Source organism: Cervus canadensis, chromosome X (genome assembly GCF_019320065.1).
Source record: "Cervus canadensis isolate Bull #8, Minnesota chromosome X, ASM1932006v1, whole genome shotgun sequence".
Classification (NCBI taxonomy): Eukaryota; Metazoa; Chordata; class Mammalia; order Artiodactyla; family Cervidae; genus Cervus; species Cervus canadensis.
Genome location: NC_057419.1, coordinates 34161490 through 34178771, shown reverse-complemented (window position 1 = coordinate 34178771; position 17282 = coordinate 34161490). Strand labels below are relative to the sequence as shown.

Genomic DNA, 17282 nt, shown 5'->3' with positions numbered 1-17282 from the left:
TTTAGGTTAATGATGAAAAGTTTCTCCACAGTGAGGGACACCCGGAGAGGTACACAGAGTTACATGGAGAAGAGAAGGGGGGAAAGGGAGTTAGAGGTGACCAGGAGGAGCAGAGGGGGTATCAAAAGGGGAGAGAGCAAGCTAGCCAGTAATCACTTCCCTATGTGCTCTCCACAGTCTGGACCCCTCAGAGATGTTCATGGAGTTACACGGAAAGGAGAAGAGGGAGGAAGGAGATAGAGGTGGCCAGGAGGATAAAAGGGGGAATCAAAAGGAGAGAGACAGATCCAGCCAGCAATCAGTTCCCTAAGTGTTCTGCACAGCCTGGAACACACAAAAAGATTCACCATGTTGGGTAGAGAAGAAAGGGGGCAGGGGGAGATAAAGGCGACCTGGTGGAGAAAAAGGAGAGTCAAAAGGGGGAGAGAACAATCAGGCCAGTGATCCCGCTCCCAAGTCAAAATGGGTACTGAAGATTGGGTTCTTAAAGGTACAAAGTTGATAACAAATACCAAAAGGCAAAGATTAAAAATCTTGAGTAGAGGTTAGATTCCCTAAAATATAATATTTTAAAAAGTAAAAAACAAACAAACAAACAACAAAAAAGGTCACAGAAATTGTAATATATATATATATATAAAATATATATATATATATATATATATATATAAAGTTTGTTTTAAAAATAGGGTCTTTTTTTTTTTTTGCAAGATAATGCTGCTAAGTCACTTCAGTCATGTCCGACTCTGCGACCCCATAGACAGCAACCCACCAGGCTCCGCTGTCCCTGGGATTCTCCAGGCAAGAAGACTGGAGTGGGTTGCCATTTCCTTCTCCAATGCATGAAAGTGAAAAGTGCAAGTGAAGTCGCTCATTTGTGTCCAACTCTTCATGACCCCATGGACTGTAGCCTACCACGCTCCTCCATCCATGGGATTTTCCAGGCAAGACTACTCGAGTGAGTAGTCATTTCCTACTCCAGCAGTGAAAATACATACTTAATGACAAGGAGATAAACCACTGATCAGAAAAACTGAGGAGTGCCACTCCTGTTACCATTCGATATTGAAGTGCTGCCTAAAGATATTTTATAAAGTAAAAAGTGTTTGAAGTTTAATTTTACAAAAATCAACACCATTAAAACCAACATGATTATTTGCTACTCATCCAATCACTCAGGTAACAATATTATGAAAATATGTAAAAAATTCTAGTTTTATAACTACCAGATATGCTAATTCCCATATAGCTAGTATAAATTTGATTGTTAAAAAATAGTTTTGTTTCCTTAAAAGCACTTCGCTCATTTATCATTTAGTATTAGATAGGTATTTGCTATCTTGAAGTACCAAAAAAGTTACAAATAAAAATGGCAATGTCTATACTCTGGGTTTCTTGTTGGGCATATCCTGAAGACTAAACTTTGGAATTTCACCAGAAGGAGCATATGGAATTCTCTTTGAAGACACCTTCTTGCCAGTTGTTTCAATCTGGAAACCAATGGTTTGTAGTTCATTGTGGAGCCCTTCCAGGACACGTAGTCCATCAAAGATAAAGGCTGGTTTCAGCATTTTTTTATGAATGCGTTCATAATCCAGTTCCTTAAACATGTGCCACTTAGTGCAAATAACAACAGCATGGGCACCATCACAAGTTTCATAGGGATCCTTGGAGATGGTCACAAGCCGGGCCACGTGGTCATCCTTTGAAATCCTGGATGAGAAAGATCCACAACTATTTGTTCCCTTGGTAATTTTGGATCATATATATGGAGGTGTGTGCCTTTATCCATCAAATATTTGTTAATATACATACTAGATGACTCTCTTGTATCACCAGTGTCCTTTTTGAAAGCAAACCCCAAAATAGCTATCTTCTTATCTGTCACTGTATTAAACAGACTGTCTATGATCTGGTAAGCAAACCTCCTTCTCTGATAGTCATTCGTGTCTATAACCTGCTGCCAATAATGAGCTACATCAGGCAAATTTAGAGCCTCACAGAGATAAACCAAATTCAGAATATCCTTTTGAAAGCTACTCCCACCAAAACCAACACTGACTTTCAGAAATTTATTTCCAATTCTCTGGTCTATTCCAATGGCTGTTGCCACCTCTTCTACATCAGCTTCTGTTGCTTCACAGAAACCGAGGGCAGAGTCCAGAAGGGCTTGGCTCCCAGGGAATGAATCCTCCACCTTCTCGGGTGGAAGCCTTTAAATATGGGCTCAGGCCAGGGACTCGGGGTACAGCGTCTGGCAGCCCGAGAAGGGTGTGCAGTGAGGAAAGATCAGACGGAGCAGGGCGCAAATGCTGAAGTTGCGACTGTGTGGCCCAGAGTGAGGAGCTGCAAGGTAATAGTAGATTATAAAAACTGAAAATTAAAGGAGTAATGGGGACTTAAAAATAAAAAATAAAAAAGCAAAAAAAATTTTTTTTTTTAATTTAAAAAATGACAGTAGTAAAAATATATCTAAGACTTTCTCTGGAGCTGTTGCGGACAGTGTGGGGTCATTTCATCTCCAGATAGTTCCTTGGTCTGGCTTGTACTTCTCAAGGTCTATAGGCCCCTTCCTACGTAGTTGGGGCTAACTACAGGGTTTTAATCTATTGCACCTGTCACTTCCAAAGCAGTTCCCTCTGTTTATTTTAGCTTCTGTTTGCTGGTCTCTTTAGTGTCTAATTTCCACCCTGCCACAAGGGGGGCAGTGGTGGTCGCCTTTTTTTTTTTTTTTTTTTAGGCTCGCTTGTTCAGTCTTGCGTTGGGGAGGGAGGAACACTGCACACAACTATCACTGGCGTGTGCTCACAGTGATTCAGCCACACTGGGTTTGCCCCCGCTCACGGCGTGTGTGCTTCCCCAGTCTACACTGCTCAGACTCTAGGTTGCTCTGCTGGGAACTGTCTGATGCAGGCCCTGGTTTACATGTACTTCCCAGGTCTAGCTGCTCAGGTTCAGGTTCTAGGGTACTCCACAAAGGTGCAGACCTGGTTGGGCCTGCGTTTTGCACCCGTCCCAGGTCCAAGCAGCTGAGGTGACCAGGTGCTTGGCACGCATAGTGGCCCCCAGTTGAAGGCTGTGGCTTATCCCCTCCCCTGTTCCAGGCACTCGGTTTTCTGGGTGTACAATGGGCGCGCCTTCTTAGGTGTGCTGTGTGTCTATTCTGAGGAGCTGGTCTCTGGCTGTGACCCTCCCGGCGAATGTCAATCGTCCAGAATCCCAAGAAGTCTTGGTTAGCAGAGAAGTCTGCTTGCGATTTGGTATAGGATGCCTTTCTGGGGCCGAGATTGCCCACTTCTGGCTCTGGCTGCCCTCACCTGCCTGTCTCTGGCGGGGGATGGGCCAGTCTGCAGCCAGCTAGCTCTGCTCAGTCCTTTGTTCTGTGAGCATACCTGGCAGTGGTTAGGGCTTTTCGCGGGATTGCGGGATAGCTGTCCCACAGTCTGTGTTGTTTTCTCAAGCTAGTTCCCTCAGATTGCCCTCAGGGCATTCAGGCCCAGTCCTTATCCTAAGCAATGCCGCCTGCTCCTCCCTGTCCCTCCCCCACTTGCTAGTGGGGGATGCAAGCGTCTGGGCTGTTGCACCGCTGGGAGTTGCTTTTAGGCACGTAATCTGTCGGTTTTAATTATTTATTTATTTTTCCTTCTGGTTATGTTGCCCTCTGAGATTCCAAGGCTCACTACAGACCCGCCGGAGAGAGTGTTTCCTGGTGTTTGGAAACTTTTCTCTTTTTTAAGACTCCCTTCCCAGGATGGATCTCCATCCCTGCCTCTTTTGTCTCTCTTTTTATCTTTTATATTTTGTCCTACCTCCTTTCAAAGACAATGGGCTGCTTTTCTGGGTGTCTGATGTCCTCTGCCAGCATTCAGAAGTTGTTCTGTGGAATTTGCTCAGCGCTCAAATGTTCTTTTGATGAATTTGTGGGGGAGAAAGTGATCTCCCCGTCCTATTCCTCTGCCATCTTAGGGCCGCCCCCCCACAATCTGAATTTTAAAAAAGAGTCAATAGATGGCATCAAAATCAATCAGATTATTCATTATTGGGATTATCCTATGTAAATTTAAAGCAACAAGAATTTTAAACCAAAAAAGAATTCAGTAAGCATTACAAATTCTTTTGAAATACATGAAGACATAGAAAATCTTAGCAAAGAAAGAGAAGTTATAATAAAAACCAAATGGAAATTACGGAACTAGAACATACAATAACAGATTTTTTTAACTCATGAATGGGCTCAATAGTCAATTGTAGTAATTAGCCTCCAACTAATAAAAATAAATGGAAAAAAAATAGTCAATTGTAGATGACAGAAGATAAAATCAGTGAATTTGAGAACATATGAATAGAATTTATGCAACCTGAACAACAGAAGAAATAGTCAGGGGGGGGGAAAAAAGAATAGAGTCTCAGGAACTTGTAAGATAAGAGCAAAAGATCCAACATTTGTAACACTGAATCTCAGAAAAGGAGAGAGTACAGCTGAAAATCTCTTAAATTTGTTGAAAGATATAAAACCTTAGAATCAAGAAGCTAAGTAAATCCCAAAGAGGATAAATATAAAGAAATACATGCCAAGACATATCACAAGTAAAATTCTGAAAATATAGGCAAAGGGAAAAACAAATCTTGAAATTTAAAATTGAAGAAGCAATACATCAAGATCTGGGCAATCCTTTATTAATAATCACCATTGCTAGCTGCTGTACCTCAAGATGTGGAAAAAATTTGGCCCCAAAATAATGTCTATCAATATCCCTCACCTCGTATTCACCTTTTACCTCCCACTTCAGAGGCTATTTCCATAATATCCAAAAGATTGTGGAGCAAATATTCTCAGACTTCCTGAGAACTGACAGTCTACCCTAGAAAACATCCATCTTGTCACACAAGATAGAAATCTTCATGTTTGTTCCCAATACTATCTTACCCCATACTTTATGTCCTTAGGCATTTTTCAAGTTATAGATCTTCTACCTCCTCCCCTGAGAATACGATGGATTGATTCATTGGTTTTGTCTAGTAAGATATTTTCTACTTTGTCAGCATATATTCTACCACTCCTTGTCAATTTGATATAATTAATCTTACTTTTCTCTCCTGGTATCACTCCAAATGACTGTTCTGTGTCTCACATTTGTAGGCTATTATCATAGTCCCCTTCTCTTGCTCAGACATTAATCAGTCTCACCATCCCTAGAGATTCAAGCTGCCCCTATCCATTAGGAAGTTCGAGAATCCATTTGAATGATCCCAGTTATTTTTCAATAACTCTCTTGAAATTTCCCCAATTTGCTGACATCTGTTTAAAAACAGGACAGACCTTGGCCTTGCCTGAGCTTCCCAGTGCCATCACAATACCAGAGTCAATAGGACATTTCCAGGACAGCAAAATTAAGGAGCTGCTGAAAAACATTACATTTCGTCCCAATGCTCAAACTACTGCACAATTGCACTCATCTCACAAACTAGTAAAATAATGCTCAAAGTTCTCCAAGCCAGGCTTCAGCAATATATGAACCGTGAACTTCCAGATGTTCAAGCTGGTTTTAGAAAAGGCAGAGGAACCAGAGATCAAATTGCCAACATCTGCTGGATCATTGAAAAAGCAAGAGAGTCCAGAAAAACATCTATTTCTGCTTTATTGACTATGTCAAAGCTTTTGACTGTGTGGATCACAATAAACTCTGAAAAATTCTGAAAGAGATCGGAATACTAGACCACCTGACCCACCTATTGAGAAACCTATATTCAGGTCAGGAAGCAACAGTTAGAACTGGACATGGAACAACAGAGTGGTTCCAAATAGGAAAAGGAGTTTGTCAAGGCTGTATATTGTCACCCTGCTTGTTTAACTTATATGCAGAGTACACCATGAGAAACGCTGGGCTGGAGGAAGCACAAGCTGGAATCAAGATTGCCAGGAGAAATATCAATAACCTCAGATATGCAGATGACACCACCCTTATGGCAGAAAGTGAAGAGGAACTAAAAAGCCTCTTGATGAAAGTGAAAGAGGAGAGTGAAAATGTTGGCTTAAAGCTCAACATTCAGAAAACTAAGATCATGGCATCTGGTCCCATCACTTCATGGCAAGTAGGTGGGGAAACAGTGGAAACAGTGGCTCACTTTATTTTGGGGGGCTCCAAAATCACTGCAGATAGTGATTGCAGCCATGAAATTAAAGGACGCTTACTCCTTGGAAAGAAAGTTATGACCAACCTAGATATCCTATTAAAAAGCAGAGACTTTACATTGCCAACAAAAGTCTGTCTAGTCAAGGCTGTGGTTTTTCCAGTGGTCATGTATGGATGTGAGTGCTGGACTGTGAAGAAAGCTGAGCACTGAAAAATTAATGCTTTTGAACTGTGGTGTTGGAGAAGACTCTTGAGAGTCCCTTGGACTGCAAGGAGATCCAACCAGTCCGTCCTCAATATCAGTCATGGGTGTTCATTGGAAAGACTGATGCTGAAGCTGAAACTCCAATACTTTGGCCACCTCATGCAAAGAGTTTACTCATTGGAAAAGACCCTGATGCTGGGGGGTATTGGGGGCAGGAGGAGAAGGGGACGACAGAGGATGAGATGGCTGAATGGCATCACCGACTCGATGGACATGAGTTTGAGTAAACTACGGGAGTTGGTGATGGACAGGGAGGCCTGGCGTGCTGCAACTCATGGGGTCGCAAAGAGTCTGGCTGAGCAACTGAACGAGTGAACTGAACTGATGTGTGTGTGTTATTTGCTTAGTCGTGTCTGACTCTCTATGACCCCATGGACTGTAGCCTGCCAGTTCCCTCTGCCCATGAAATTCTCCAAGCAAGAATACTGGAGTTGGTTGCCATTTCCTTCTCCAGGGGATTTTCCTGACCCAGGGATCGAAGCTGGGTCTCCTGCATTGCAGGCAGATGTTTTACTGTCTGAGCTACCCTTAAGGTCCTGTAATCTTCCTGTGCCTCTATTCATTCTCTGGTTTCTCAGGGGAAAAGTGATTCAGGATCACAACTAGAAAGTTAGTGCAAATTGCCTTTCCTATATTACATTTTATCCTATCACTCTCATGCTACTGCTAGTGCCTTCTGTTGCAGAGGAAATGTATTTATTTTTTTTAATTGGAGGATACTAGCTTTACAATGTTGTGTTTGTTTCTACCATTCAACAACATAAAACAGTCATAAGTATACATATATTCCTCCTCTTAAGCCTCCCTCCCACTTTATCCCCTATCTCACCCCTCTAGGTCATCACAGAGCACCAGGCTGAGCTCCCTGTGTTATACAGCAACTTCCCACTACCTATCTATTTTACACATGGTGCTACTCTCTCAATCCATCCCACCCTCTCCTTTCCCCACTGAAGGGAATAAAGACACAAACACAGAGAACAGACCTGTGGAAATGTATTTATATTGAAGTTCTGGATACTTCAGATGTTATGCCTTCATGGGATACTATATTTTAAAAGAAACAGAGAGAAGGCAATGATAAACCCCAAAAGAATATATGACTAAATTGGCAATTCTAAAAAAGAACTTTGGTCTATCACAAGAAGCAACGTGATGTAAGTGGGAAAGGGTTAGGATGAGAACCTGCCACTAATTTACCCCTTAAGCCCTTAGTACTGACTGTGTGAACTTGAACAAATCATTTCACCTTTCTGGACCTTGGAGGACACTCACTGGTATGAAAGGATTTGGACCAACCAATGTTAAGATTTCTACTAATACTTAAATTCTATAAATTGCCAACAAAGGAGACCTTCCCAACAGGATTCAAATTACAGCACAAAGACATCTTCAATTGCTTACAAACAAAGCTGGTCATAAATACAACTTATCTTCCCCAGCTATGAAAGTGCAAAGTGAGCAATTAATTCTCCCTGGGAGTTTTGGAATAAACTTCATGGAGAATTATTGCATGAAGAGCAATTAGAATATTTTCAGGTGGCAAATGATATAAAGGACATTCCAGCAAAAGAGTAAAATATATGAGATAATATACTAGTATGTTAGAATGTGCCATATCCAACAAATAGTGAGTGTGGGTAAAGCTAGTATATGTATGTGTATGTGCCCAATCATTTCCAACTCTTTGCGACCCCATGGACTATAGCCCATCAGGCTCCTCTGTCCATGGGAGGATTTCCATGGTAAAGGTAAAGGATTACCACTGAGCCACTGGGGTATTCAAGAAATAGGGAATGTGAGTAAAGCTGGTATATGAGAGTAATAGTAAAAGTTGAACCTAATGTAGATTAGGTTCTGACTGTGCAGGGCCTTGAATACAATCCTCAGTGTTAGGTATTAATCCTATATGGTCAACCCCAATGGGTAGCTACTGAGGATTTGTAAACTAAGGAGTGACAGAATCACATCTGTGCTTTAGAACAAAACTTCTGGCTAGACAGTAAAATTTATATTTGAGAACAGCCTGGAGGTATAGAGGCTTGTTGTTATAGAAATCTAAGCAGAAGAATGAGGAAGATAATGGGGCAGAGAAAGGTGGGTGGTACTTTTGTGGGAAAATAATATCAAATTAACCATGTTAACAATTAACATGTTAATCATGTTAACCATGTTTCTAGATCATGAACAAAGCTCTACATTTCTTTCTGCCTCCCACAATGCCCAGTTTGTGGCTAGGCTCACAACAGACATAGGATACACACTTCTCCAAAAGTTGGAGACTCAGGAATTTTTGGTTCTGCTAAGCATTGTAAGCTAGTTGTCACTTGAAGTAACACAGAATTAAGCATGGAGGAGTCTACACAGAGATGCTCTAAGTCAGTCAAAAAGACTGGTTTGGATAACTTTAAGCTCTTATTTTTGATAAGGATTAATTTAACTGACAAGGCAGGACTAGGTTTACAAGGCCTTGCCAGATTTTTGTTCACCTTTCAACCAGAATCTTTGTTTCTTGTGCCATATTATCTGTTGTCACAGTTATCAAAAATTATACCTTAAAGCTTATTTTATTTAACTATTCTCCATCTCATTCTATTATAGGAACCCCCTCATAACACTCCTGATAGGTATTATCAATAGGAACCAATATTGAATAGGTGAGGGACACAGAGAGGAATAAGCATCTGTTTTTCAGGGCACTGCCAGTTTCAAATAGTCTACCCAAATTTTCACATTTGCTCTGATTTTTGGTTTGGAAAATATAGTCACCATAAGTACAAGATATACATGAAAAATGTCACAGAGTAAATAATTAGATCACTGCAATTCATTGCTAGATACAAAATGAATTTAAATAAGGCTGAAGGAGTTAAAGCACAGCACTGGAGTGACTGAGGAGATACCCCACATCTGCTGCTTGACACTGCAGCGACTGTGAGGAGATACCCACATCCAAGGGCAGAGAAGCCCCTGTAAGATGGTAGGTGCTGGAGCGGCGACTATGCGGTGCTGGAGTGACTTTGAGGAGATATCCCATGTCCAGGGGCAAAGGAGAAGCCCCAGTAGGATGGTAGGAGAGGTGAAGTCGCATTTAGAATCAAACCCCATACACACCAGAGACGCTCAGAGGGCTCAAACATGCCTTGTGTGCACCAGGACCCAGAGACCCCACAGAGACTGAAACAGAACTATGTTTGGCTGTCTCCTGAGGAGGTATGGGTCAGCAGTAGACTGCTATGGGAGCAGAGGCTCTGGGTGCAGTAGACATGGGTATGGCACAAGCCCTCTTGGAGGAGGTCGCCATTAACCCACCATAGAGCCACCAGAATTTACACAGGACTGGGGAAACAGACTCTTGGAGGGCACAAGCAGAACCTTGTGCACACTAGGACCCAGGAGAAAGGAGCAGAGACCCCACAAGACAGTGACCCAGACTTGCCTGTGAGTGTCCAGGAGTCTTTGGCAGAGGTGTGGGTCGGCAGTGGACTGCTGCAGGATTGGGGACACTGAGTGTGGTAGTGCCTGCATGGGACATTTTGAAGGAGGTCACCATTATCTTTATTACCTCCACCATAGTTTGGCCTCAGGTCAAACAACAGGGAGGGGATACAGCCCCGCCCTTCAACATAAAATTGAATTAAAGATTTACTGAGAATGGCCCTTCATTGGAAGGACTAATGTTGAAGCTGAAACTCCAATATTTTGGCCATCTGATGCAAAGAGTTGACTCCTTTGAAAAGACCCTGATGCTGGGAAGGATTGAAGGATGAAGGAGAAGGGGAAAACAGAGGATGAGATGGTCAGATGGCATCATAGACTCAATGGACATGAGTTTGAGTAAATTCTGGGAGTTGATGATGGACAAGGAGGCCTGGCATGCTGCAGTCCATGGAGTTGCAAAGAGTCGGACACAACTGAGTGACTGAACTGAACTGAGGATGGCCCCGCCCATCAGAACAAGACCCAGTGTCCCTCTCAATCAGTCTCTCCCATCAGGAAACTTCCAAAAGCTTCTTATCCTTCTCCATCAGAGGGCAGACAGACTGAAAACCACAATAATGGAAAACTAATCAATCTGATCACATGGGCCACAGGCTTGTCTAACTCAACAAAACTATGAGCCATGCCATGTCGGGCAACTCATGATGGATGGGTCATGGTGGAGAGTGCTGACAAAACATGGTCTGCTGGAGAAGGGAATGCAAACCACTTCAGTATTCTTGCCTTCAGAACTCCATGAACAGTATGAAAAGGCAAAAAGATAGGATACAGAAAGATGAACTCCCCAGGTCAGTAGGTGCCCAATATGCTACTGGAGATCAGGGGAGAAATAACTCCAAAAAGAATGAAGAGATGGAGGCAAAGCAAAAACAACACCCAGTTGTGGATGTGACTGGTGATGGAAGTAGAGTCGGATGCTGTAAAGAACAATATTGCATAGGAACCTGGATTGTTAGGTCCATGAATCAAGGCAAATTGGAAGTAGTCAAACAGAAGATGGCAAGAGTAAACATCAACATTTTAGGAATCAGTGAACTAAAATGGACTAGAATGGGTGAATTTAACTCAGATGACCATTATATCTACTACTGTAGGCAAGAATCCCTTAGAAGAAATGGAGTAGCCATCATAGTCAACAAAAGAGTCCAAAATGCAGTACTTGGATGCAATCTCAAAAACGAAAGAATGATCTCTGTTTGTTTCCAAGGCAAACCATTCAATATTACAGAAATACAAGTCTATGCCTGGACCAGGAATGCTGAAGAAGCTGAAGTTGAATGTTTCTATGAACACCTACAAGACCTTCTAGAACTCATACCCAAAAAAGATGTCCTTTTCATTATAGGGGACTGGAATGCAAAAGTAGGAATTCAAGAAATGCCTGGAGTAACAGGCCTTGCAGTTTGGTCTTGCAGTACAGAATGAAGCAGGGTAAAGGCTAATAGAGTTTTGCCGAGAGAACACACTGGTCATAGCAAACACCATCTTCCAACAACACAAGAGAAGACTACACATGGACATCACCAGATGGTCAACACTGAAATCAGATTGATTATATTCTTTGCAGTCAAAGATGGAGAAGCTCTATACCATCAGCAAAAACAAGACTGGGGGCTGATTGTGGCTCAGATCATGAACTCCTTATTGCCAAATTCAGACTTAAAGTGAAGAAAGTAGGGAAAACCACCAGAACATTCAGGTATGACCTAAATGTAATCCCTTACAACTATACAGTGGAAGTGACATATAGGTTCAAGGGATTAGATCTGATAGACAGAGTGCCTGAAGAACTATGGATGGAGGTTCATGACATCCTACAGGAGGCAGTGATCAAGACCATTCCCAAGAAAAGGAAATGCAAAAAGACAACATGGTTGCTGAGGAGGCCTCACAGACAGCTATTAAAAGAAGAGAATCAAAAAGGCAAAGGAGAAAGGGAAAGATATACCCATTTAAATGCAGAGTTCCAAAGAATAGCAGGGAGAGATAAGAAAGCCTTCCTCAGTGATCAATGCAAAGAAATAAAGGAAAACAACAGAATGGGAAAGACTAGAGATCTCTTCAAGAAAATCAGAGATACCAAGGGAACTTTTCATGCAAAGATGGGCACAATAAAAGACAGAAATGGTATGGACCTAACAGGAACAGATTATTAGTGGTGGCAAGAATATACAGAAGAACTATACAAAAAAGATCTTCATGACCCATATAATCACGATGATGTGATCACTCACCTAGAGCCAGACATCCTGGAACGGGAAGTCAAATGGGCCTTAGAAGCATCATTGCAAACAAAGCTAGTGGAGGTGATGGAATTCCAGTTGAGCTATTTCAAATCCTAAAAGATGATGCCGGGAAAGTGCTGCACTCAATATGCCAGCAAATTTGGAAAATTCAGCAGTGGCCACAGGACTGGAAAAGGTCAGTTTTCATTCCAATCCAAAAGAAAGGCAATGCCAAAGAACGTTCAATCTAGTGCACAACTGCACTCATCTCACATGCTAGCAAAGTAATGCTCAAAATTCCCCAAGCCAGGCTTCAACAGCATGTGAACCATGAACTTCCAGATGTTCAAGCTGGATTTAGAAAAGACAGAGAAACCAGAGATCAAATTGCCAACATCTGTTGGATCATCAAAAAAGCAAGTGAGTTCCAGAAAAACATATACTTCTGCTTTATTGGCTATGCCAAAGCCTTTGACAGTGTGGATCACAACAAACCGTGGAAAATTCTTAAAGAGATGGGAATACCAGACCACCTTACCTACCTCCTGAGAAATCTGTATGCAGGTCAAGAAGCAACAGTGAGAACTATACATGGAGCAACAGACCCGTTCCAAATAGGAAAAGGAGTACGTGAAGGCTGTATATTGTCACCCTGCTTATTTAACTTATATGTAGAGTACATTATAAGAAATGCTGGGCTGAATGAAGCCCAAGCTGGAATCAAGAGTGTCGAGAGAAATATCAATAACCTCAGATATGCAGATGACACCACCCTTATGGCAGAAAGCAAAGAACTAAACAGCCTCTTGATGAAAGTGAAAGAGGAGAGTGAAAAAGTTGGCTTAAAACTCAACATTCAGAAAACTAAGATCAGGGCATCTGGTCCCATCACTTCATTGCAGATAGATGGGGAAACAGTGAGAGACTTTATTTTGGGGGGCTCCAAAATCACTGCAGATGGTGACCACAGCCAGGAAATTAAAAGTGCTTGCTACTTGGAAGAAAAGCTATAAACATTCTAGACAGCATATTAAAAAGCAGAGACATTACTTTGCCAACAAAGGTCCATCTAGTCAAAGCTATGGCTTTTCCAGTAGTCATGTATGGATGTGAGAGTTGGACTATAAAGAAAGCTGAGTGCCGAAGAACTGGTGCTTTTGAACTGTGGTGTTGGAGAAAACTCTTGAGAGTCTCTTGGACTGCAAGGAGATCCAACCAGTCCATCCTAAAGGAGATCAGCCCTGAATGTTCATTGGAAGGACTGCTGTTGAAGCTGAAGCTCCAAATCTTTGGCCACCTGATGCGAAGAACTGACTCATTTGAAAAGACCCTGATGCTGGGAAAGATTGAAGGCGGGAGAAGGGGATGACAGAGGATGAGATGGTTGGATGGCATCTCCGACTCAATGGACATGATTCTGAGTAAACTCCAGGAGTTGGTGATGGACAGGGAGGCCTGTCATGCTGCAGTCTATGGGGTCTCAAAGAGTCAGGCATAACTGAGCAACTGAGCTGAACTGATAGTTTGCATGCATGTGTGCTCGGTCATGTTTGACACTTTGTGACCCTGTGTACTGTAGCCTGCCAGACTCCTCTGTTCACGGGATATTCCAGGCAAGAATATTGGAGTGAGTTGCCATTTCCTCCTCCAGGGTAATATAGCATAGGGAATTGCCAAATTACTATATCATACTTCTAAAAACTGTAGGCAGGACACTGTATATGAATTGACTGAAAGAAACTAAGTACAAGGAGAAATTTGATTCAGTACTTTTAAAATAAGCTAATTTTATAACTGCTCACTGAGTTGTACAACTCTAATTTAAACATATAATGAATACATATAAGAAACCTATTTTTTTAGTTCAAGTTTTTTAATTCACTTTTTTATAGCAAACTGTTAATTTATTATTTATTTTAAAGACATACTAGAACTTATACACCCAAATGTGTGTTGTAGTTTTCAAAGTAGTCCCTTTGGGAATATTTATATTTATTATTTTATTATTTTTTCTGATTTTTTAAAATTTATTTTTATTAGCTGGAGGCTAATTACTTTACAATATTATAGTGATTTTTGCCATACATTGACATGAATCAGCCATGGATTTACATGTGTTCCCCATCCCGATCCCCCCCTCCCGCCTCCCTCCCCATCCCATCCCTCTGGGTCTTCCCAGTGCACCAGCCGTGAACACTTGTCTCATGCATTCAACCTGGGCTGGTGATCTGTTTCATCCTTGATAGTATACTTGTTTCAATGCTATTCTCTCAGAATATCCCACCCTCGCCTTCCCAGAATATTTTCAAAATGCTGCTTTAGAACTGCCTTCAGAGCCAGCTTATGAACTACACAATTAAAAGTCAAATTACTTTCTTCTCATATTTCAAAAGGTAATGTTTATGACATATATCAGCTATACAATATATTAGCTACATATATATAGAGACCATATTAATATGATAAATTAAAATACAGTCATTTTATTATTAAAGTCCTTTCCCACACTACCCTCTGAGCTTTTTCTCAGGCTAGATCCAAAACCAGTTCCTTCCTCTCCACCAACCCTCCCTCTCAGAAGATACATGTAAATCCATGGCTGATTCATGTCAATGTATAGCGAAAAACCACTACAATATTGTAAAGTAATTAGCCTCCAACTAATAAAAATAAATGAAAAAAAAAAGAAAGAAAAGTATTGGCCATCATTTGTTTCAAAACTCTAAGCTGAATTTACTTCAATAAAGTTTCTGAATATACTATACTTGGCTGGACAAAGCAGCTAGACTATAAGCTTCATGATAACGGAAACCTTTTCTGTCTGGTTCACTGCTGTAACCCCAGTGTCTAGAGCAGAGTCTGGCATGTTGACGTTGCTCAATAAATATTTGTTGAATGGGTGAATCTATGGATGAATTAATGAAATTTCTTTCAGAGTCATTATGGATCAACAAACATAGGTGGGCAAATGTGAAATATCAAGGTGATGGCTATGTTGAAATTAAAACCTTATTTGCATCTGACAACAAGCCCAAGATACCATTTTTTGGCTGTGGTTTACAAAGATTCTGGTGGTGGCTATAGCATGTCTCTAGATTAGGAGCTAGTTAGCTTAGTGTGACTTTAAAGGCTGGTGTCATGCCCTTTGTGGACCAGTTTGCTCATAACATTCCATTCATAGATTAGGCCTCTGGTACCAGCCTAAGTGGCAATGGGCTTTATTTTCCAGGGTAAATACCAAAACCTAGAGATCAAGAGTGGTTTGGGCTGGGTCACATAGCAAACTAATGAAGAGTAGAAGAGATTTGGTCTGAGATAAGAGAAATATAATAACATACAAGTCTGTATTTTCTGGTATTTACTCTGTTCCCAGCTAGAATTATAGTCTTGCAATCTTCTTCCATGATGCTATCACCCTCTATATAAAGGTAGTAGTAACAGTAGTGATAGTGGTAGTTGTTATAGTTGTAGTAGAAGAAGTAGTAAAGGTATTTACAGCTTAATACATGCTATATACTGTGTAGACTCTACATGTGATCTCTTTTATTTCTCTTTACAAACCTATCAAGTAAGCAACATTATTATCACCATTTTACAGATGAGAAAACTGAAGCTCTGAGGTTAAATCACTCAACTAGTCAGAAGTCTAAGCTTTTGTCTGCCTAAGTCAGAAAACCAAAGCACTGAAGCATGACAGAATGTTGCCTCTTCAGCATTATGCTCTGTTATCTGACCCACCCTTCTCCTGGCCTACAGTAAAGCTATAAGTAAAATCTGAAGAGCCACCATGGTTTAAACGTTAGAGCAATTTGGCTGTACTTATAGCATTCAATAATAATGGCTGCAAAGCAACATAGTCCTATAGAATGAACATCTGTTTTAAGACCTTAAGTGAGTATTTTTTTCTGGAATATCCTCTTAGAAATGTTTTATTTGTTAAAACAAGTTGAAGTCTGGACAACTTCTGATGTCTTTCTTGATTTGTTATATGCCAAGTATGACATGATCCTTCTGCATGTGGTCTGGGTTAGGTGGAAGCATTGTACATATTTGAGACACTGGGCAAGCCCTCCAGAGTTGCCCCTAAATTCAGACAAGCAGGCCCCCTGAGGAAATATCAGCCCTAGTATGGCTGAGCTGGAACCATTGGTTGGCTGAATCACCCCAGAACCCCCACTGGGGAGACAGCCTTTGCCTGACAGCTAAGATGTTTATGTTCTCCTAAACTTTCCTTTGCCTTCTCTGCCTGGATATTTTCTGGTCTTTGGGACAGGTTCCAGAAACACCCAAGGGACTTATGCCTTGAGGCTTAAGAGTTTCAGAGGCTCTGAGCCAAACTACTAGCCCAGGACTGCTATAGTCTTACTTTCCTGCCACAAGCCACCTGAGCTCTACCTGCTGTACCATGAAATCACTAGCAAATATTAATGTCATTGGCAGGTACCTCACTGCACATAACAGGAAGGGACTACAATTTCAGACAGTTTAACAGCTTTGGCAGGATGGAAGCATATTCTGTGGACAGATTGGATGTAACATCTTAGCATGCATTTGTGGGAGATGCTGCAGAGCCCATCAGCAAACCTGCCACATGGCCAAGTACATATGAGTGATGGAAACATGACTGTGGTGAGAGGCCAGGGTTGGTAATGAGGAGGGAGATACTAAAACCTAAGGGAAATCTCTGAATTCCCAACATCTGTGAGACAATCAGGTGAGGATAGAAGGTAAAAAGCAACAGAAAAGCATTTAGCTGATATAGGTATATAAGGAAAGAAGCAAAGAAGATCAAATCTTATGTTGTGGCTAACAGGAAAGCTATAGCTGTCAGATCTACTTTAACATCCAAATTAGGAAATAAAATATACAATGGGAGTGCTTCAGAGTTAGACACAATCTAATTATGGAGGCATCTTTCCTTAGTCCACGATGAAATCCTGAAATTTCCTCCAACTACTCTAGGAAGAATGCAAAATAATGTTATTCCTTCTTCACCTCCCAATATAAAACACACTTGTACCACTAAAAACTGAGTCTATCACCTCCCTGTAAACTTGGTCTAACACTACTGATGGAAAAAGAAACCAAGCTAAATGTTGTTGTATGTTTGTATTGATTGAAGTTAAGGTTTAGAAGGAATTGACCAGAAAATGTTTT

At 41.2% G+C, this 17282-nt stretch overlaps 1 pseudogene; it reads right to left on the bottom strand.

The window, feature by feature from the left end:
• Window positions 1-1359: 1359 nt before the first annotated feature.
• On the bottom strand, window positions 1360-4932 carry LOC122435511 (annotated as a pseudogene).
• Between the last annotated feature and the right edge of the window lie 12350 nt (window positions 4933-17282).